Source organism: Manduca sexta, chromosome 15 (genome assembly GCF_014839805.1).
Source record: "Manduca sexta isolate Smith_Timp_Sample1 chromosome 15, JHU_Msex_v1.0, whole genome shotgun sequence".
Classification (NCBI taxonomy): Eukaryota; Metazoa; Arthropoda; class Insecta; order Lepidoptera; family Sphingidae; genus Manduca; species Manduca sexta.
In genome coordinates, this window is record NC_051129.1 from 4,366,588 (window position 1) to 4,389,594 (window position 23,007).

At 36.3% G+C, this 23,007-nt stretch overlaps 1 protein-coding gene across 2 annotated transcripts in view; it reads left to right on the plus strand.

The window, feature by feature from the left end:
- The window catches only part of LOC115441206 (supervillin), a 158,713-nt gene that overhangs the window by 128,838 nt on the left and 6,868 nt on the right, over window positions 1-23,007 (plus strand). The window lies entirely within an intron of this gene.

Genomic DNA, 23,007 nt, shown 5'->3' on the forward strand with positions numbered 1-23,007 from the left:
TATCGTATTGAATTATTGACGTGCCCGATGCTTTCTGGGCAATAAGCGGTGCGGCGACCTCGCAGTCCGCCCTTATTGACTCATCGTCACATTTCACCGCGGTTACGTTTAGGGCAACGACATGCCAATGTTTTCGTCCGGCAAATTTGTGGATACAAGTTCATTACGGGCCAGATGGTATAAAAAAAATGATGTTTTTCTTTGTAATTTGTTCGTTAATATAACACCTACAAGTAATGTATTTTCTGTTGGAACAATCGTATCATTTATATGCGATTCCAAATGCGAGTAAAGATAATAAACGTCACATGATTTATTTTTCACTTTCATCTATTGATGTAGAACTGAAAGTCCCTTATTCCTGCCACATAAAAATTGTATTTTATTGTCGGGGTTTGGATGTAGCACGTATGTACATAGGTATATTAAAATGAAATTATCCTAAAATCTGTTACCGAATTGCTATTACCTAAGCATGCGGTTTCTATTTAAAAAAATAGGCAATACTCACAGTTAACAATTTATTGATTGAAAACTTTTCAATTTCGACGCAACTAAATAGATTTTGCTAACGGATTTGTCATGCTCAAAGGAATATGGTTGCGTAAATTCTCGAGGTTTACCTTGGTCACTACGAGTGTCACTTCACCGCGCTGATTTGTTCGAGCCTTCGGTAATCTTGATAATGCTGAGTTTCAGCCATGTGTTTTAAATGATTGAATAGATTTTTTTGCGTGTATTGGACCGCGCATAGTAATACTTACATAAAAGTAGGCTCAGGCCTTTTCCCCCGAAGGGTTAACCAAAGGCGCAATTAGTGCACCCTCGTAGTCCCTCGCTGTAGAAACCTACAAACTTATAGCTGTCCCATGACGTCACGGGACGGAGGGCAAGCCTTTTGCCATATCGGCTGCAATGTTGTGGAGCAGGACTTTAAATAAATTTTTGATTAGTCTTTTATTACGGCGATTTTTTAATTTTCACCTATTCGCCGCACTTTACGCCCCAATGTCCCAAATCCACGAACTTAAGAATTCCTCTATTTTGCGTGCTATGTAGCTATTTATTAGAAATTAAAATCGATACTTATGATTTTCTAATCAAATCAGTTGAACTTGACTTGAAAAATTTAATCTGTTTTTAATTACTCGATCTTTTATGACTAGGCGTGCATACAATATTTCTTAAAAAATAATTTTGCATGATAATAATTCTGGGAATGATTAAGGTTATTCATGTTTTAACATAGCTCCAATACAATTGTTCAAATATAAATAAATCTAAGCGGCTAACGACTTTTTTTTATAAATGTTTATAATAGTAATATTTATAAAATTTAAATATAGTCTGCAAAACTAAATAGTATTAAATAAATTACTAAAATTTTACGAAAAATACCATCTATGTAAAATTATGCGAGTAATTCTACAAGCATTTCTCTTTTCTAATATAAATACCATTTGATACGGCACGCCCAAGAGATAAACATTTCAAGAGATTTTTACGTTCTCGTAGATGTGACACGCTCATTGTTATTTCAGGGCTTCGGTCGAGGTCCCTTATCACGAGTGTCCTAACCTTTTGTCTCCCCTGTCTCCAGATATATCTCATTGTACATAACAACAGCTTGTTTTATGCGATAGTAATTATAGTTTACATTATAGCTAGTGTAGCTACTGGACATAAAAGATTGAGCATATCATGTCTCAGGATGGCACGCGCAGTGGAATACCACACAACGCTTTGTACTTCAAGGTGTTGGATGGTGTTTCTACTGTTTATAGGCGGTCATATCGCTTACCATCAGGCGAACGGCAAGCTCGTCTCGTCATTCAAGGCAATAAAAATAAGTTAACGCAACCTAGATATTACCAAGTCAAAAGTATAAGTTTAAATTGTAAAATAATTAATAGAAAATTTTTAAGTGTAACTTTATGCTATTTATAAAATTATAAACATATCTGTTAGTGCATTTCTCTTTTTATGTTCCACAGTATTTAAGGTATATGACTGTTAGTTGTATTTTAAAAGATAGTTTTGTTTCTTTGAGCGTGTAACAATATGGCGGTAAAGTCTTATTGTACAGACTTCTCAACGAGTTGTTGGATAGATTGGCGTTGGTGTAATTTTAATTAAACCATTAATGCAATTACGTAATTTGATTAATTTGAAATCTGGCGCCGACATTACTACTCGTGTCACATGTTATTGGTATAACTCATTAAACTTTTACGTAAGTGCGCCATATTTAATTATGATAATGTATATTTGCGTTCCTTTGTTGTCCATTATAATCAATACTAACGTGGCCTTTCACTTTCTTGAAAGTGTAGACTAAAGACTTATTTCAGAATTATATACCGTTGAACACATTATATTAGTTTAAATAAGTTTGTTGTGTTCAATAGATATTTGAAAATAAAGACTACGTGTGTTGAATATTTATCAATTTATTTATATACTATGTAACAAACGACACCTCACAACACAATATAACGTTATTTAAATACATATATTAGAATTTCCAAAATATAAAATGCCTTTCTGATGAATTAGAAAAGTGTAAATAAATTGCACGGTAAAAGAATACATACATTAAAAATTAACATACAAACCATTACATTACTAACATTCATATAATAATCTCAATCAACAGTAATGTTCACAAATATTTAATTAAATTCAAATTTATCAAATGGAACTCGTTCACTCGTTCATTTCGTTCACCTTAATCACTCTCGCCATTTTGTCATCAACAGCCGTCTTCGTGGGTCGTCGCACTATCCGGGTAATCTCACATTTGTCTAATGATCGTATCCATTCCGGATCCCGTTCAGTGCAACGGTAATGAGTTACGGTTAAGTTAAATACGGATATTAGCATGCTTCAATGTTGCAGCTAAACATTGAATCAGGTTTGTGCGGGTGGCGAGATCCAGTGGTGGATTTACTGTAATTTTAAAGATTTGATATTAAAAAGTAAAATTATTAGAATAAGCATGTCTCATCTCAGGATGAAGGTTTGCACACTGTCATACAGACTTTTCTTGGTGTTCTTTTTGCAGTTTGTAGAGTTTTGACGCTAACAAATTTACACTTCAGGTGAGCAAAACACTAAGTATAAAAAAAGTTAAGAATCATGGATCGATCTTTACATCTAATCCTCAGAAATATTATAATAATACAAATTTTATTATTTATTTTGTTAATCGTAATTAAAATAAAATAATAAGTATGATGAAGCACAGAGACATTACGCTATTATAAGCTAATCTATCTTCGTCATGCTCGTTGTATATTGTTATTCTTGAGCAATTTGATGTACATTTTTATTTTGCAAAAAGTTGTTATAAAAGTAAAAATGTTTAATGTTAGGGTTTAAGTCTGTCTGGGAACAGTAAAAAGGAACTAAGAATGCGAAGGATAACTTAGAAGGTCGTCTTGTATTAAACCAATAAAGTTTTTTCTTTGTTGGAAGCCTTTAATTTTGTATTCTATAAAATGTTCTACAAGGACCGTATTTTTTGTATTAATGACTTTGCTTATATAGAAAATATTTTACATAAATCAAAGTTAGACGATAATGTAACAGGTTTCATTTTTCTTGAGGCGCTCGATTTAAAAGACTTCACTTTTCTGAAAATGAAATCCTTTTGTTCGCGAAGGTCGGCGGGGCGTGGGCTTCTCTATACCAATAATTCTTTAAGAATTTACGCGGGAAATTTTGTAAATTAAATTTGGGTCTGCCGGAATTTGTGTGATTTCGTATAAAAATAATTACTTTGATCGTCTCCTTTGTTGATGGATGTTCGTTTAATCTTGGATGTTGTTTTAATTGATTTATTTAGGTTGATTAATTTTATGATTAATTCTTAGAAAAGTGCTACATAACTATTTGGTTATTAGCGAGACGGTTATTAAAATATAGTTATAAAGCCCTGTAGCAGCTACGTTTTATGGTATGGTATCTATATAATTTTGAAACATAGTACAAAAATCGCTCCACCTATCAAAATCACCCAAAAAATAGATAGAAACATAGAGATCACAACTATAACGTGATATTTCACCAACCATCAAAAGACGTGATGTCTTATCACGTCCCGCGTCCCGATCCCTCGTCTCGGCTTAGTCGCGGGGCCCCACAGTAGACCTTTGACCGGTGACGTTCAATCAACATGTCTCCACATTGCCAAGTGCTTTATAAATGGTAGTAATTTTTGGTAGAAACATTTTTGTGGAAAAGAGTGAATGATTATTGTTGCAAATAATGTCTAAAGTACTTACGGTCGTCCAGTGGCCGGAAATCGACCGTAGAATTAAATATATTTGTTACATAATATAATTTAAATTTTCTGCAACCCTTTATTGGAACCTTAATTAGGTATATGAAATTTTTGTGCGCTTCTATATGAACTTCTAATTATGCCAATCTCTCACTTCTCTGTACTCGGTATATGCTTAAACGTTTTCTCTTCACGTATTATTTTGATGATTTATTATTACTTTGTTATGGACTGCAATGTATAGACCGCTTTATGATCTGGTAATTTATTAAAATAAAAAATATAAATTACGTTTAACTAAGTTTTTTCTATAGAATATCTCTAAATATGATATGGAGCCAAAGCATTCTCAAAAAGCTAACTGATCCCAAATGCCTAATTAACGTCAAGTTGGGTTCGCTCCGTTCAAAGGTGATCGGCTCTTTGGCTTCTTTGTGATCCTTTAATTTGACCTCTTGATAATTAAAACGATGTTCTGACTTTCACAATTGTTTTAACAAGAGTTGGCATCCATTGAAGTTATTCGTTGAATCGATTGACAAATTTAGTGCTTGGTTTAATTTTGTGGTTGGAAAATATTAAATTGCTTTAATTGCATTGTTAAGGTTGTACTTAATTTTTTCATGTTTTTAGTTGCATTTTTAACAGAACTTGACTGATACCCCATACCTTTTTATTTCTCAATACCTTGTTATTGTACAATTTCAAAACCTATTTTATTTTTACAAAAATATTCCCTTAAATTTTTAATCAGATACAACATTCGAAGCGCTGTTGTTGCAAAATTATTTAACTGGAAAATATAATTCTGGTTTTAAACTGCTAAAAAATTTGCTAAGTTTATGGTTATAGCTGAGTTTATTGATAACTTAACCTAAGTAATTAGTGAGTCGTTCGCCAAACTTTTTTTCCTTCTCTAATTATAATTATTATGTCTTGTAAACCCGAATTTTTTCCAAACCTGAAGACATTATAAGACATTGACAATAATATAGGCAGCATTTTTATCACATGGTTTCATTTAATATTAACACGCAAATTATTAATTCCGAAAGAGAACATCCTGCCACAAAAAATTGTTAGCTTTTCATGGCTCGGAGTTAACTCGAAGCTAGCTTTAAAATTCAACCTTCCGTAAACTCGTGTTGCAGCTAATCTACTATGAAGGATTAGAGACCAGCCCCGAATAGGAGAACATTTTCTAGAAAATTCTGAAAACTAAGCAATTCTTAATCAATCAACGTCTATACAAATAGATTTAACCTTCCAACCCCGGATCGTAACATTAGCTACAGCGTTAGTTAAATTGCAAACCGATGTATTATTCAGTCGCGAATAAAACTTCAGTTGCGAGTTAAATCGATCTGTTGACCTTTATCGCTGATCCCGTTAAGACTTTAATTATTTATTTGCTTTGTTGATGTTTAGAATTGGTTTGTTGTTTTTAATTGTGGCACGTCAAAATAAGTATACCGCGTCTGACAATAAGATTATTTTTCGATTGAGCATTATGATTTGTTCACTGTTGAGTGTACACTTTGGTGAACTATATTACTCAGAGCTGATTTTTCATATTTCAAGTGACCACACCATTTCCTTAGTTGTAACCATGTTCATACCGCATTGAAATTATGATCAGGGTCAGTTGTACTAGCGTCGTAGGACAAAAAGGAGAGTTATCTGCAACACGTGTAGGTGTGACCAACATAAACATCATTTATTTTCGCGTCGCGTTGTGTAAATTGTTAAACTAACTGCGCGGCGGCAATTAAAATTTACCTAAACATTAATGTTGGTAAATTGCGATCACTAGCGTATTTTCGCACAGAATTTTTTTAGTGTGAAAAATGTATTTTTAATGGAACCATCTACTGAATGCGGCGTGCTTTTTAAATAACTAGGGCTGTGTTTCCACGAGTTTTTTAAATTTCTATTATAATGTCCTCGATATTTCTCTGTTCGCTATTGCGAAGTATGCTCTGAAAAACATTTCCCACTTGTTACAGTCGGGTTATGATCCATAATATAATATCCAGTAAGTTCCGCGCCCGTGATAAAATGGTACAATTTATATGAAATATTGGATGCGTCTACACTGCCATATAGACAAATGTGAGCGATATAAACACTAAAATGAATTTTGAAAATTGTACGTTTCACATTAAATTTGTACTTTTATTATAGTTTGTTGTGTGTTCGAGTATTCAATTAGTAAAATGTTTCTATATTGTCGTATTAATATGACCTTTCATGAAAAGAGTTTCGTAGAAATAGTAAAAATTCGACTTTAGTAATCGTTTAGGATTTTTTTTAAATGAAATTAATTGAGTTTTATGTTTATTTATTTCGAAAGCCTCGTTGTCTTAGTAATGGTGCTTAGTTAGTGAAACATGTGAAGTCCAAGATTCAATTCTCCGGCCAATTGAATATTTGCAACTAATTCATAAGTGACGTGAATTGGAATAGGCCGATAGAGTTGGGCTCGCTCTGTCTACGCTCAGCTTATCACTGGACGGAAATAATCTCGGCGGACTACGGACGCCCTAGTTACATCACTAGGGATATTGGATTTTGTGAGTCTATACACGTTTGCCAGATGGAAATTAAACTTCTTAGGGGATGAATTATAAGAAAAATCCTTGATACTCTCCCACTTTGTGTTAAGAGTCAAGCTTCTATTGTTTAAGCTGTGCGCTGTTACTCTACCTGGATATTATGTTATGCCTTGTTTCCTCTGATATTAAAATTCATTTAAAAACAACACTGACTAATGATGGTTTATGTGATAATCGATAATTAAATACAAAACTTTTATCTAGGGCTGATTACTCGTTACACAAAGTTCGTTTAATTTGGAATCAGCGTACAGCATTACATTCTGTCGACTATCATATTTCTCGTAGCAATTAGTGCAGAAATGATTTTATTCGAGGTGAATTTCTAGCGTTTATAAGATACTAGCGACCCGCCCCGGCTTCACACGGGTGCAATATTTCTCTACTATTTAATGGATGTTATTATACATATAAACCTTCCTCTTGAATCACTCTATCTATTAAAAAAAACCGCATCAAAATCCGTTGCGTAGTTTTAAAGATTTAAGCATTCATAAATAGGGACAGGGAAAGCGACTTTGTTTTATACTATGTAGTGAAAATGTCTGTATCAGAAGTTCACAATGTATTCTTTACCATGCCACCCTGCTGGCTAAAATAGTAATGTCTTCGCTCGTCTTTTCTTTAGTGCAAGAAAGAGGACGCCAGGCCGCTCACCAAATATCCTAACTACTTTTACGAAAGTGAGTTTATTTATTTTTTACACCTCTACGGTGTCACTTATTCAACCGTTGATCATGAAATTTTGCATAGACGATGTCAGCAGGGGTACAGAAGGACATGGTAACTTTAATTCAGATAAAAAGTATTGTTGCCGAAGGACAGAAATTGATTTACAAAATTTACCTTAACGCTCTTCTTCATTTGTTGTCACGCCTACTTTGGAGAGCAATGGTCTATGTTGACCATTGATTGTTCATGCCCACTGGGTTTTTATTTTAGTGTTAGTGTAATAGTTAATTTCATCAGAACTTCAAGCAAAACAATAAAGAATTAGGCTATGTTTTCTTATCGAATTAATTAACGTTTAAATATTTTTCTATTTTATTTAAAAACGATAACATATACTATAATGCGAAAATTCTTGGGAGTGATACAGGATTGTCTGCGTGATCATTGAAGTGTTAATATGGAATTGGTGGGCGAACTCGTGGAATTTAAAATGACGAATAATTAATATTTTTACTATGAAAATATGTGATGACGATACAAATTACGGTGAATTAGGTCGGAATGTAGCACATACACGCGAACCAGTTGCAGGAAATAAAATATGCACACATGTCATCGACAGTGTGGACGAAACCTTTGAAAATTGAGGAAGTGTGACCGACGACCATAGAAGTTATATTGAGGAAGTGTAGTTAAACGGTACCTTGGAAGTTGGAACATTGGGGCGTATTATTGGATTTTTTGTCAATGAAGCTAATTCGTGTTTTATTCTTATAAGTGTTAAGGTAGGAATTGAAAATAGTGATGAGAGAAATACCTTTACTAATAAAGGGTGTTGTAAATATGGTATATGTTCTTAGTAATTAAATAAAGTTAGTAAAAAGATGTTATTGACATGAGTGTTTATTTCGGACTAAAAAGAAGTAACTATGGCAAACAAAATACAATTAGTTCTAAAAATAGAACATATAAAAAATAATAAGTCACGACGAAGGTTACAATCTCCAACAGCCGCCCTTAATCGCAGTTGTGACAGAAACAAAACAAATAAAATAATTAAGTTTCTAAACCTAAGTTAACTACACATCGTTTGTGTGCTAGAGGTCCGAGGGCCTTCGTTAGTACATCAGCAGGCATATCGTTACTTTTATATATTCTAACTTAACAATATTATTAGATACCTTTTCCCTAATAAAGTGAAACCTAGTATCTATATGCTTCGTCCTGCTGTGGTGTACAGGATTTCGAACAAGATTAATGGCACTTTGGCTGTCAGAAGCTAAGTTAACTGAACAAAGTATACCTGTTATCTCGTATATAAACCGACGTAAGTAACACGCTTCCTTCGTGGCAGACGCTAATGCCATATATTCTGACTCGGCCGAACTTAACGCAACAGTAGGTTGCTTCTTGGATTCCCATGATACTGGACCTCCACTTAACTTGTAAACATAACCGGTGTATGACCTTCTGTCGATTGGACAGTTTGCCCAGTCTGCGTCACAAAAACCCTTTAAAGGTTCTCTATTCTTCCTGTAAACCAATGAATAGTTTAGGGTACCTTTTAGGTATTGCAGAATCCTTTTAGCAGCATTCCAGTGTTCTTTAGTAAAACACGTATTAAATAGCTCGTGGCGTAAGCGATGTCTGGTCGTGTGTTTACCGCTAGATACATGAGGCATCCTATTAAGTTTTGATAAGGATAAGACTCACCGACTTGACCATCCGTTCTTTTTTCCATATTCTTTTAATTAATGGAGTATCCACGGCCTTACAATCCTTCATATTAAATTTTTCTAATATAGAAAGAATATAATTTCGCTGGTTCAACCTTATACTCTCGGAATCACTTTCAACTTGTAGTCCCAAATAACATTTCAGTATTCCGAGATCTTTTAATGAAAAATATTTCGACAAATCATTCTTGACAGTGTCAAATGTCAAATCAGAATTAAAGAAGACTATTATGTCATCAACAAAGATTCCTAATATTACAAGTTCTTTACCAAAAGTTTAGTATACACACAAGGTTCGGAAGGAGTTCCTATGAAACCTATTTTAGAAAGCGTTTCATTTAACTTTTTATTCCAAGCTCGCGGTGCCTGTTTAAGACCGTAAAGAGATTTCTTCAATAAACAAACTTTGTTTTCTTTACCCTTTTCAATAAAACCAAGAGGTTGCTCCATGAAAACTTCTTCTTCTAAATCTCCGTTAAGGAAAGCTGTATCGACATCTAAGTGCTTCATTCTCAACTTCATATCTGCAGCTATCGCAAACAACGTGCGGAGGGAAGAATGACGAATCACTGGTGCGAACGTCTCCTTGTAGTCTACACTTTCAACTTGATGAAAACCTTTGACGACGAGTCTCGCTTTATACTTGATAATATTACCATAAGCATCCCTTTTAATTTTGTAAATCCATTTACATGGTATAACCTTTTGTTAGGTCTATCTACTAAATTCCATGTATGGAGTTTCCTTAAGGAACGATACTCATCAACCATAGCATGTTGCCACTTATGAGCATCATCGGCATGAGTAGCTTCGTAATATGTCGTTGGTTCATTAGAATCTACCATTGACGTATTGTAAGCTTTATAAAAATTTGTTGCTTTTCTATCTCTGGAAGGGTATCTGCGCTCAGGGTGCGATTCCTGTTCCAAATTCGCTGTCACTTCTTCCACACTAGGCATCCTTAAGTCACTGAGAGACTCTCGCTCTTCCAGAGTCACTGACTCTTTTGCACTTTCTAGATTTACTGGTAAAGTTGCTTCAGCCGCCGGGCTGATACTCTCATCACAGTCATAGAATTGACAGTCATAATCAAACTCAGAATCAATCTCTTTTTGCTCATCAAATAACAATATAGATTCTGACTGTGCGACAGATTGCTTCTGCTTTAGCGCTGTAAAGCAATTTTCTTAAAAGGTTGCATCTCTGGATATAATAACTTTTCGTGGGTTAGCAGGGTCCCTAAAAATATAAGTGCCTGGATTTTCAGAATAACCGACGAAAATTGCTTCCTGTGCCTTGACATCTAATTTCTTCCTGTGACACGAAGGTATATGGACTAGAGCTCTACAACCAAATACTTTTAGATGGCTAAGATCACCTTTTCGTCCATACCATTTGTCATAAGGAATTTGTCCACCTAAGGCTCGATGAGGAGACCTATTCTTAAGGTAAATGGCAACTTGGAATGCATCTTCCCAGAATGCTTTCGGTAGTGAACTTTCAGCTAGCAACGTTCTTGCCTTTTCTGTAACCGAACGATGGGTGCGTTCCGCTACTCCAACTTGCTGAGGACTATAAGCCGTCGTTGTTTGATGTTCAATACCTTTTGAAGCAAGATAATCAACAAACTCTTTATTCACGAACTCCTTACCTCCATCAGTCCTAATTGCTTTAATTGTTTTATCTAACTGATTTTCAACAAAACATTGAAACACACAAAATATATCTTTGACTTCTGTTTTAGAAGAAATAAAATAAGCAAACACTTTTCGCGTATAATCGTCTACTATTGTCAACATATATCTATTTCCTTGAAAAGAAGTTGTAGACACCGGTCCCATCAAATCCATATGGATCAGTTCCAAAGGGGAAGTAGCCTTATTAAACGCTAACTTTTTGAAAGGTTTTCTTGCTTGTTTACCTTCCACGCAAGCGATACAACTAGTTTTATCTACTCCTGTATACTTTATACCTACCTTGTGATTTTTCAGTTGGTTCATGCCTATACGACACAAATGTCCTAACCTCTTATGCCATATTTGATAACTATCCTGACAACCAGAGTGCACATCTTGTGTCAAAAATTATCCGCCACATTCTCGGAAACATTTACAGTACCATCTAAAACGTACAGTCCACCACAGGGCGAGGCATGAGCAACAGATTCACCTGTAAAATTAAAAGTATCAGATTTATAAAAGTTACATCCATTTTTATCAAAAACACAAATAAAACCCTTTTCAACAGTTTTATATACAGATAACAAACTAGCTTTCAAATCTGGTATATAAGCAACATCACTAATATTGTTGACCACGTTCTCGGGCGTGTTTATTGAAATATTTCCAATTCCGCAGCACTTAATCTGTTCTCCATTTGCGACAGTAACAGTAACTTGATTCTGTATCGAGATATTCTGAAACCAGTCCCGTCTAGAAGTCATGTGTCTAGTACAACCTGAATCTACATAAATTATGTCCTTTCTTGGGTTTCCAGAAGTATTAAGACTTGTAAATATCGTATCATTGGTATTTACCGCATTGCCTTTCTCCTTCTTGTTTCTCTGTGGACAGTCTGGTCTCTTATGTCCAGGTGTCTTGCACTCATAACAAACTATATTCTTCTTCATTGACTTAGGCTTCTTCTTCGCATGAAAAACAGAGTCTAATGACGTAGCCACATCTTTGGACATTTCATTAAGCAGTTTTGTTTTCACCAACTCTGTAGTCACGTCTACATTGCAATTTTCTAAAGCCATAATGAGAGGTTCATACCTTGGAGTTAGACCTCCCAAAAGTATTGCAGCAATAGACTTGTCCTCTATGACTACATCAATATCCGCAAGATCCTGTGCGGTTGACATAACTGCGTTAATATATAGTTCAATATTTTTGAACTCTGATAGACTCAACCTGTACAGTCTACGCTCCAAAAATAATCTTCGTCCTATTCCCTTATCTTCAAAGGCTTTTTGCAAACAAGTCCATGCCTCAGATGCAGTTTTCGCACATCTTATATGGGTTATCGCTGCACCTTCTACTGATAAGCATATCTTTGCTAATGCCTTTGCGTCTTTGCGTACCTTTGTAGAGGCAGGGGTTGTGTCTCCATCTCGGTATCCACTAATTGTTTCCCATAAATCCTCATGGATAAGGTAATTTCGCATCTTGAACTTCCAAGTTGGATATCCATCTTTTATCCTCAAACAAGGAAATGGAAAAGATGTGATCGACGCAGGGGAATTTTTCACACTCGAAACATCTCCAGATTCATGTGACATTTTCAGACTATTACTATTTCCTAGTCACACAAAAAATATATTCAACTTTATTTTACTAAATAACGTAAAAAAAAAAACGAAGAATTAAGCGTTCGTGCTGATAACGTGTTGTAAATATGGTATATGTTCTTAGTAATTAAATAAAGTTAGTAAAAAGATGTTATTGACATGAGTGTTTATTTCGGACTAAAAAGAAGTAACTATGGCAAACAAAATACAATTAGTTCTAAAAATAGAACATATAAAAAATAATAAGTCACGACGAAGGTTACAATCTCCAACAAAGGGGAACCACTGATATATAAAAAATTCGTGTATTCCAAAGCCCATAATATTTACATATCGCAACAATTTTGCATATTCATAGCAAACATTTATCTTTCATTAGGTACTTAGCTAAGGTCTTATCAGTAGCGTCTAATGGCTTCCATCGCTCGTCAAAATTTTATCATTTATCTTTGTTTATTGGAGAAAATCCCTTCGCAGATTATGATACACGCCTCTATTGACACCAGTGCAGTATTTGATGTGTACGGTAAAAGCTTGGTAATCTAATCTGCGAGGTCGCTCGTTAAGTGGTCCATGCAAAAGTAAGTAGGTGTCAGGTGGCTTGACTAATGGACCGGTGTGATAAGCCAGGAATACTCTGGACTGTTCTCGTACATCCTGGGTACGAGTGTTTTCAGTAGCTGTTTAATTTAAAATGCTTTTAAACAGGTGCTTTTAATTTGATGATGTAGTTCGAGTTATGAGATTAGCTTTGAATTAGGATGGCTCTAAATTTTAAAAACCTTAATAAAACACGAAATTTCACCTAAATTGCAAGGAAAGTAATTATACGAATTCCCAACAAATGACGAATTCCTAAACATTACCTTTATAAAAGCTGTTATCCATTTCATTAATCAAAATAATAACCTAAGCATTGTCATAACCATAACATTAAACACCAAATATTCGGCTGTCAATGTCAACTAAGTCGGCACCAGACGTACATTCATCAGCTGTGTGAAACCGCAGTGACCACAGCCTTCAATGTTCTGCTCGTCATCCGAGATCGAAAGCGATGGGAATTATTGGACATAGCCTGCTGGTAGTGCCTGATGTTTGACCACTCAAAGGACTGTTTTGATGATCAGTTATATCAAAGCAGGCCTCTTACTCAAAATCTTTATGTCATATGTAAAAGTAATTATTGTTTAAACGATCATTCAGTTTTCTCATTTTGTTACTAGCTAGCTTTCAGCAAAAATTAAGTCGATTAGTTATGTTAAATGAAAAACGAACACACGCACTTTCGTATTTTTATTATTAGATATAATTTTCTTATCACATTAGCAATTGTAGTTATAATTATTAAAAAATATATTATAGTAAGAGTTGCTCGGGTCTTGCCAGCGTGAATAGTCTTTACCGCTAAACTTAAATAACTGTAGCAATTCATGAATTAATATTAGCCCTGTATTATACTATCCCATTGTTGGGCACGGGCCTCCTCTACTACTGAGAGGGATTAGGCCTTAGTCCACCACGCTGGCCTAGTGCAATTCGTAAACTTCACACACCCTCGAAATCCCTATAGAGAACTTCTCAGGTAGGAATTATCTATGTTTGTTAAACTTCATCCAAATCCAGGATTGTCCAAATATTTTTACACACTTTCGCATTATAACATTAGTTCGAATAAGATTGGGAAATGTTATTCCTACTTTAGTTAAAATTATGAAAATATCTTCCGAATAGGAAGTTGTGACTCAGTTTTACCTGGCGGATGCCGATAAAGAAACCTTGAATTAATTCGAATTGCCTTCGTTATCTTGTGTGTATGTTTAATACTGCTATATAATTGACAATATACATATACTAGCTTTTGCCCGCGGCTCCGCCCGCGTTATAAAGTTTTTCGGGCTAAAGTTTTCCGTTATAAAAGTCACGCTATATATTTTCCCGGGAGTCTATGTTCTTCCCAGGGTCTCAAACTGTCTCCATACCAAATTTTATCCTAATACGTTGGGTAGTTTTTGAGTTTAACACGTTCCGGCAGACCGATGCAGCGGGGGACTTTTGTTTTATGATATATTTTTGTAGAACTTTTAAGAGGAACAATCCCGTCATACATTATTGTTGCATAACTTTAACCGTTTACGCAGCGCACGCAACAGAAGCTCTCAAAACTAATAAATTGTCCCCGTTTTTGCATCATGTTTCATTACTGCTTCGCTCTTATTGGTCATAGCGTGATGATATATAGCCTATAGCGCTCCACAAATAAAGAGCTATCCAACACAAAACGAATTTTTCAGTTGAAACCGGTAGTTCCTGAGATTAGACATTACTGCTCCGCTCCTATTGGCCATAGCGTGATGATATATAACTTTGAGCACTCCACAAACAAAGGACTATTCAACACAAAAATAATTTTTCAGTTTGAATCGGTAGTTTCTGAGATTAGCCATTACTGCACCGCTCCTATTGGGTATAGCGTGATGATATATAGCCTATAGTACTCCACGAACAAAAGGCTATCCAACGCAAAAATAATTTTTCTGTTGGGACCGGTAGTTCCTGAGTTTAGCCATTACTGCTCCGCTCCTATTGGGTTTAGCGTGATGATATATAGCCTATAGCACTCCACGAACAAAGGGCTATCCAACACAAAAAGAATTTATCAGTTCGAACCGGTAGTTCCTGAGATAAGACAATACTGCTCCGCTCCTATTGGGTATAGCGTGATGATATATAGCCTATGGCACTCCACGAACAAAGGGCTATCCAACACAAAAAGAATTTTTCAGTTCGAACCGGTAGTTCCTGAGATAAGACATTACTGCTCCGCTCCTATTGGGTATAGCGTGATGATATATAGCCTATGGCACTCCACGAACAAAGGGCTATCCAACACAAAAGAATTTTTCAGTTCGAACCGGTAGTTCCTGAGATAAGACATTACTGCTCCGCTCCTATTGGGTATAGCGTGATGATATATAGCCTATAGCACTCCACGAACAAAGGGCTATCCAACGCAAAAAGAATTTTTCAGTTCGGACCGGTAGTTCCTGAGATTAGCGCGTTCAAACAAACAAACAAACAAACAAACAAACAAACAAACAAACAAACAAACTCTTCAGCTTTATATAATAGTATAGATTATATAATAATGTATGAAACATGTATTATTTCATGTTATTAGTATTTTTTTTACATAGAAAAAATACATAAATATTAACACATTTGGACAATGGACATCCGTTCGGATCATCGTATAAATTGGTTTAAAATCCTATTCACTTTACAAAAACACTAGACTTTATATTGAATAAGACCTATTTAATTATTGTTTATAGGTTATATTTAACCGGATGGTTCTCGTATTATTTTGATATGGCTTCATTAACTATATTTATTATATTTGAATTAAAGAGAGCTCATCGATGTCGAACACGTTGATCTCTGATTCTACGGCTCACGGCTGTCCACGTAACACAATGGAACAGGCTGAAACAATACTATGGTAAACGTATCGTGCAAAATGTCACACAAATCGGTGTTCACGTAGCAGTCACTGAACTTGTATAGAACAATGCTGACGTGCGGGTCAACAGCTTCCTCTTCCGTCCCTACACGTTGTTTATCTTTCACAATAAATTTATGAAGTGTTAATGTATTCTTTTATATTGTTTCAGGAGTCGCAGCGAAACCAAAACTCGTCGAACCCAAGAAGCAGCACATCCCAAGACTGAAAGCTCACTGCCGTCTTCCAAAGTATCTCTTAAAAGTACTTTTAATTTGTCCTACGGAACCAAGTCAACGCCTACTAAGTCCACTACTTCTAACACCTCCATTCATAAATCGCAGGAAAACGTCGAAGCATCGAAACTAACAGTAAAGCTAGTTGCATACCCCTATCTAAGAAGCCTTCTGATAAAAATATTCGCACTTCCACTTCGCCCGTTAAGCAGGACTTAGCGAAGGACGTAGCCAATAGAGCAGACAAGTCGAAACTGGAAACACCCCGTAGTAGAGCTGTTCGGAGAAGTCCCGAGAAAGCGAAGAGTGACACTGAAAATAATCGAATCGACAGAAGACATCGAGCTCAAAAGGATAGTGAAGGTCTTAGTGAAAAATATCATTATTCAAAGAAAAGACTGACTAGTTTAGAAAATAATTCTCCGAGAGACCCAAGTGATACTAAAAATGTTTCGCCTAAAAATGTGTTGAATAATAACCCGCAAGCTGAACAAAAACAAGATGCTAATGCTTGTGGCCTAGAAGATTCTAAAGTTACTACTAAAATGTCTACGCTTCATGAAACCGTTAGACCGCATACGAGTAGCTCTAGACTTTCGCAAGAGATGGACAGCTTAGCTGCATTCACTAAACAGACATTAGATAGGGTTAACAAATTAACGAATAACTTAAATAGTAATAAGTTAAATGTAGACGCATCTGAGCCACGGTTTGACTCCTTATTAGCTTCAAAATCAGAACAAAAAAATAATAATCATACTTTTAATTATGGCCTTACTGGGGAAAGGCCAGCTTACACCAGAGGAGTGACGGAAAGATTGAGGGATATAGATACGGCAGCTCAGAGACTGATTGACTTTGAAAAGCAAAGTGCAATGTTTTCTGATCTCAATAATGATACGTCTAGTCAAAATCGCCGTGTTGATAATGCTTCATCGTCTTGTAGTCTCACTCCCGTTTCTATTCTAAAAAGAAAATCCATTCACGAAGACAGCGCCACCACGAACCCAACTAATCATGCTATCGCCTCTCCGCCGGTGACATTCTCACCAAGTGTTATAGAACTCCAGAACTGCCGCCCAGATAACAGACAACGGCAAGGTATACTTAAAAAACGCCGAAGTTTAGACGAATCGCAAGTTGCCAGAAGAAGATCTTGCAGTCCAGAGGTGTCGTTTGCCGATGATGGCTCTTCGGACATTAATAAACCTATTCTGAAAAATCGAAGGTCTTCTAGAAGACGTTGTCAGGAATAGGTCTCCAGAAGGACAAATTCATGGCATATTAAAGAGAAAAATGAGTAGGGAGGATGATCCGCATAACGATGAGTTATCCCATGGCTCGCCAGAACCTCATGGGATACTTAAACGCAAGTCTAATTCTAGCTCTAGCAGCAGTACGGCATCTTCCCACGTTTCTATCGCTCAAGCTGTATTGCTAGCAGCCGCTGGTGGCGCTGAAATAGTCGAAGACGATAAGGAGATTGTCAGACCGATATTAAAGAAAAAGAGCTTCTCTGAAGAACGACCAGGCCCCGAAATTAGTGCATCAGATACTCCTAAACCAATACTTAAAAAGAAGTCTACAGAACATGAGGACTTCGACTTTGATCTACCTAAGAAACCAATCCTTAAATCATCAAAAAAATTATCTGGTGACGAAGGACATACTTCTAGTTTCGATATGAGCGAAGACGATAGAAGTTCTCGCCGGCCTTCACTCCTCAGGTCGCGGACATCTGATCATTCCGGATCGGAGTGTGAAGCGACAGTTAGACCTATTTTAAAGCAGAGAGGTTCGAGTTTGACAAGGGAACGCAGCCAATCGCCGCGCCCACGGCTCTCGTTTTGCGCAGAGAACGACGCGAACATCAGTGTGGCGAATATTAGTTGCGACGCGAACGACTTGTCGGCGGCTGGACCGCGGCGAGTACTAAATCTAATACCTGCAGCCGAGCCGGAACAAAGCTACCCCAGTGCAGTGCTCCGTCGCAGGAATCTACGACCGAAAACGAACCCAAGATCGAAAAGTTTAGCGTGCGATGTAAACGATGAATTACTGTCGATACTAAACAGTCGACGGTTAAAAGTGGATGAAAATAGTGACAATGCACGTTACGAACAGTGGCCCCATTTGCACAACGATGAAAATGAGACCGACGAGAAACCCAAAACTTTTCCATCGATTGCATCGAGAATAAAGAGCATGGAACAAGCTCTTACAAAAGATTTACCATTAAGAGATCAACCATCGACATCCAGGTCGAAGACACGAGATAAAGAACGCTACAAAACACAACCCATCACTGTCGACGAAATGCGGTCGATCACTTCCAGGTAAGAAACAGATGGACTCGAATGCCCAATGTTTACTACAATTTAATACGTTGCTATAATATTTTTAACCTGCCGTATTATATCCCTCGCCGCCTGTAATCTAAATCCACTGCATCAGTCGACGATTCTATTTTTTCGTGAATATGCACACCGGTATACGTATAGCTACACGTGTATGCCAAATTATATGAGTACATTTCTTTCGGTCGTTTAAGTTCTACTATTTTTATAAAACATCATAGCAGTGCCAGTCATAAATCTCGACGTTTATCAATAGCTACTTTTCTCTTTCACTCAAACTCATAAACCTGGCTTTTCTTCAGTAAAGGTGATTGAGCTTTACATAGGTCTCGGTTTGTTAGAAGCCAAATGTTGGCTCGTGGCCATTATTTTGATGGGCGAGCGTGCGGCGTGGGCTGAGACCAACTGTTTTACCATCCAAATGTTCTGTTACTCATTGTCTTAGCATTTCTTTATATCATTATTTCCTGTTGTACCGGTATATCATAAATCATGCTCAGATGATCTTGAACACGCATTACGCTCAATGTTGTGGCTGTAGTTATGTGTAAAAGTGTTAAAAAATGAATTTACTCTTAAACATTGGCGAGGTATAAAACGCGTCATAAAGTCACAGTCGGCATAATTTTAAAGGACATGGCTCGGTATCAAAAAATGTTTATCCAGTCGCACGGACATTGCTTTAAAATGAACACTCTTGGATAAAATTACAAATATTTGACTTTATGATGCACTCGATTAAGTTCAGAATCTAGCGACTAGTTCGTCGGAAAAGAAATCTTTATTAATATCTAGTTTTTATCAATCATTATTTTTGCATAACAGATTCATGCCTTGACTGGACTGCCTTGACTCTGACTCTGTAGATTACTATTACACGCTCTAGATGCTAATTCGTCACAATGAATACTATTCGTAGCTCAGTCTTCTGCCCCTCGCCGGCAATGTCGAAGGTTTTGATAATTATCAATGTCATGAAATGCGAGCTCATAGTTCGTGTTAATTTGCGTTTCGTATGTCTGACATCATCTAGTTCAGTTTGCTGTTTGAATCATGTACATTGCACACTGCACGTAAAAAATTTGTCGAGATTGGATATTGTTAATTTATTGGTTTTAAAATATTGTGTTGTGTTTATGTTACGATGAATCGTTATGTTTTGGATTTTACACGCGCAAAATTGTAAGTTATAATTATTTCAATAAATATTATTTGATAGAATATCCTTTGATAACTAGCTATCATTACCTTTGGTACGAATAAATGACTTTTTAACATATTTTCTTAAAGTGGTGTTGAAATACATTTGATTTTTTATATTATTTTAGATGTTTTTAGCAATTTCTTGGTTAAATATATAGTTTTTCTTAGCAAAGGGATTAGTTTGTCAAGTATCGAACAAAAAGAATTTAGCTCAAATAAGCCTTTTGTAAGTTGTGCAAATTAGATTGTAAAAACTTGTTGTATTGAGCAAGTAAATCATCTCTCAGAAACTTCAATATAAGTTAGACATTTATTTATAATTGTGAATGTACTTAATTATAATTTTTAATTATAATGGATTTAATAGTGAGATTAGATTCTGTAGATATTAATAATCAGGAATTAATATCGATGTACCCAGATAAAGAAATAAAACTTTTACATGCTAAAAATAAAGAATGTCATCTTCTGTTATTGTTCTTATTAAACTTGAAACAAGACAGTTATACCTTGTAATACAAAGTTTTGTTTATAGTAATAATAATATCAGCCCTGTATTATATACTTGCCCACTGCTGAGCACGGGCCTCCTCTACTACTGAGAGGGATTAGGCCTTAGTCCACCACGCTGGCCTAGTGCGGATTGGTAGACTTCACACACCTTCGAAAGTCCCATAGAAAACTTCTCAGATGTGCAGGTTTCCTCACGATGTTTTCCTTCACCGTTAAAGTGAACGATAAATTCACAAAGAATACACACATGATTTTACAAAAGTCAGAGGTGTGTGCCCTTGGGATTTGAACCTGCGGACATTCGTCTCGGCAGTCCGTTCCACACCCAACTAGGCTATCGCCGCTTTTTGTTTATAGTAAAGGCACAAGCGTTATACTTGATATATAATTTTTTTGTGTAGAGTGGATATCGTCACCTTACACATAAACATATTATATCTCTTATCAGTATCAAGAATGACAGGGAACTTCTTATCCCAAATACCAAGTTCAATTTGCGCCCACAAACATCTATACGGATTCGAATCCATAACTTATCAAAGTAATCATCTACCCCGCTGTAAAAGCTTTACGACATTTTCATCCTTATTTATACATTTCATATTACTTTGTTTAGCTCCGCGTTCTTGCCAAGCATTATTGTCATAGCTAAGTTTTGGCTTCGTTTAGCAACAAATGTTACATCTATCATTTTACCTTTGTTGGCTAGCGCTATTAAGTTTATAAATAAAAATGAGTAATTGTTTTGCATCTCGTGAAGCTCTTTGAATATCAACTTATTTGCATACTGGTTACTGTATACGCTTTACATTGGTGGGGATTTCTATACTAGTCCTCAACTATATGTAAGTAGTATTAAAGTTCATATTTTAAGGAAGATGTGACACGATTCCTTGGTAAATCCTAAACATTTTAATGAAATTTTGATCAAAAATAATGTTGTCTCATGTAATTATGGAATTGAAACAATGAGGGAAGTACAAAAATTTGGTACTCATTTATGTTATTTCATTTTCTATTTATTCAATAGTTACACTATCGTTTTACCACTATAACCTTACAATTAATGCTATTAATTTTCTTATACTAGGTGATAAACCGTTACAGGTGCATACAACATTATTTGTAAAACTTAACAATCGCTAGATCTGTTGTAGTCTGAAGTTCATACACTAACAGTAATTCATAGTAATCAAACAGATTTGATTAAAAATGCAGATAGAATTAGATCGCACTAGTCATGTCTTGCCGCAATTGCATTAGACATATATCGATTAAGAGCAGTCGATAGAGTCGCCACTCGATTCTTGATGACGGAAATAAGCGCTCCAGCCGTTACTGGGTCAACATTATTTCTGGATCTGTTGTGCTTCAAAGCACGCATAGAGTTTTATGTCCGACCAATCTGGTGCACGCATACACCCGTGCCCTTAATGGTTTCGATTTAAATGCAGCAGCTGTTAGTGCTAGCGATGTAGAGGCGGTAACATTAGGAGCCATGATATCACGATCGACGCACTGTTTCAAACAGCAATGTTTGTTTTGCACGGTCATTGTTTTACTAATAACATAAAAATAAAAATAGTCTATAAAACTACAGTTTACAAACGTAAATATCGTACAGCTGGAAAAGTTGCATAAACCAACTGTTAAAGTATGACCGATTTACTTCACCGATAAATTGTTTAACGATCAAACATCGATCGATAACACCGCAATCGAGAACAGACATTTATATTTAGATTATATTGACGACGGTGTCAAACTTCCCTAAAACGATGTATTGGCGACGCCGATCCAATCACTCGCAACATAATTCATCTAAATTTATGAAGGTGAGCTGAAACAGCGACCGTCTCTTTCTTATGTAGCGATCTGTTCTACTTTAACGAGTTTCTTTTCTCATTTCGCAGTTTGGAGCCGGGCCAAGCGAGTTTCCAAGCGTTCGGCCAAGCGGGCTGTAGTTTTCCGAGTCGCCCCGTCGAGTCCAGTGTTGCTTCCTCCGCCAGGGCGCGCCCCCTTTCGGGGGAACCGGAACGAGACCCTTTCGCGGATTTTGTGAAGACATTGGATTCTCCGCCGTTCGGTTCGAGCTCGTTTAGCGTGTTATCGCCGGCAGCGAACAGCAACTCTGACGGCAGCGGCGCCAAAGACGACAGCTTTGGTGAAGCTACTTTTCTGGATTTCGAGAATCTAGACAGAAAGCAATCGACTTTAGACGAAATAGAACAAGAAGTGAACAAAGTCCGCGTCGCTTTGGACGAGGACAGCCGCGCACTCGATGAAGACGAGAGACACCAGGCAGAAGCCGACAACTGGAGTCTAAATGTGTCTTGTGATAGCGGAGTGTACAATCGTGCCTCTTCCAGAGACTCCGGTCCGCATTCTGGTAAGTAATCATTGGCAGTTTATTCAACTCGTAAATTTATTTTTATCGACATTGGCGCAGTATGGAAATATGCGAAACAACATGAGACTTATTTAGAGCGATCCAAAAGTCACAACTGTTGCCGTCATAAAACAAACATGCCGAAGCAATCAGTCCGATCCAGTGTTGTATTAACTTGTGGTTTGTTTACGTTGCGTATGGTAAATTTAG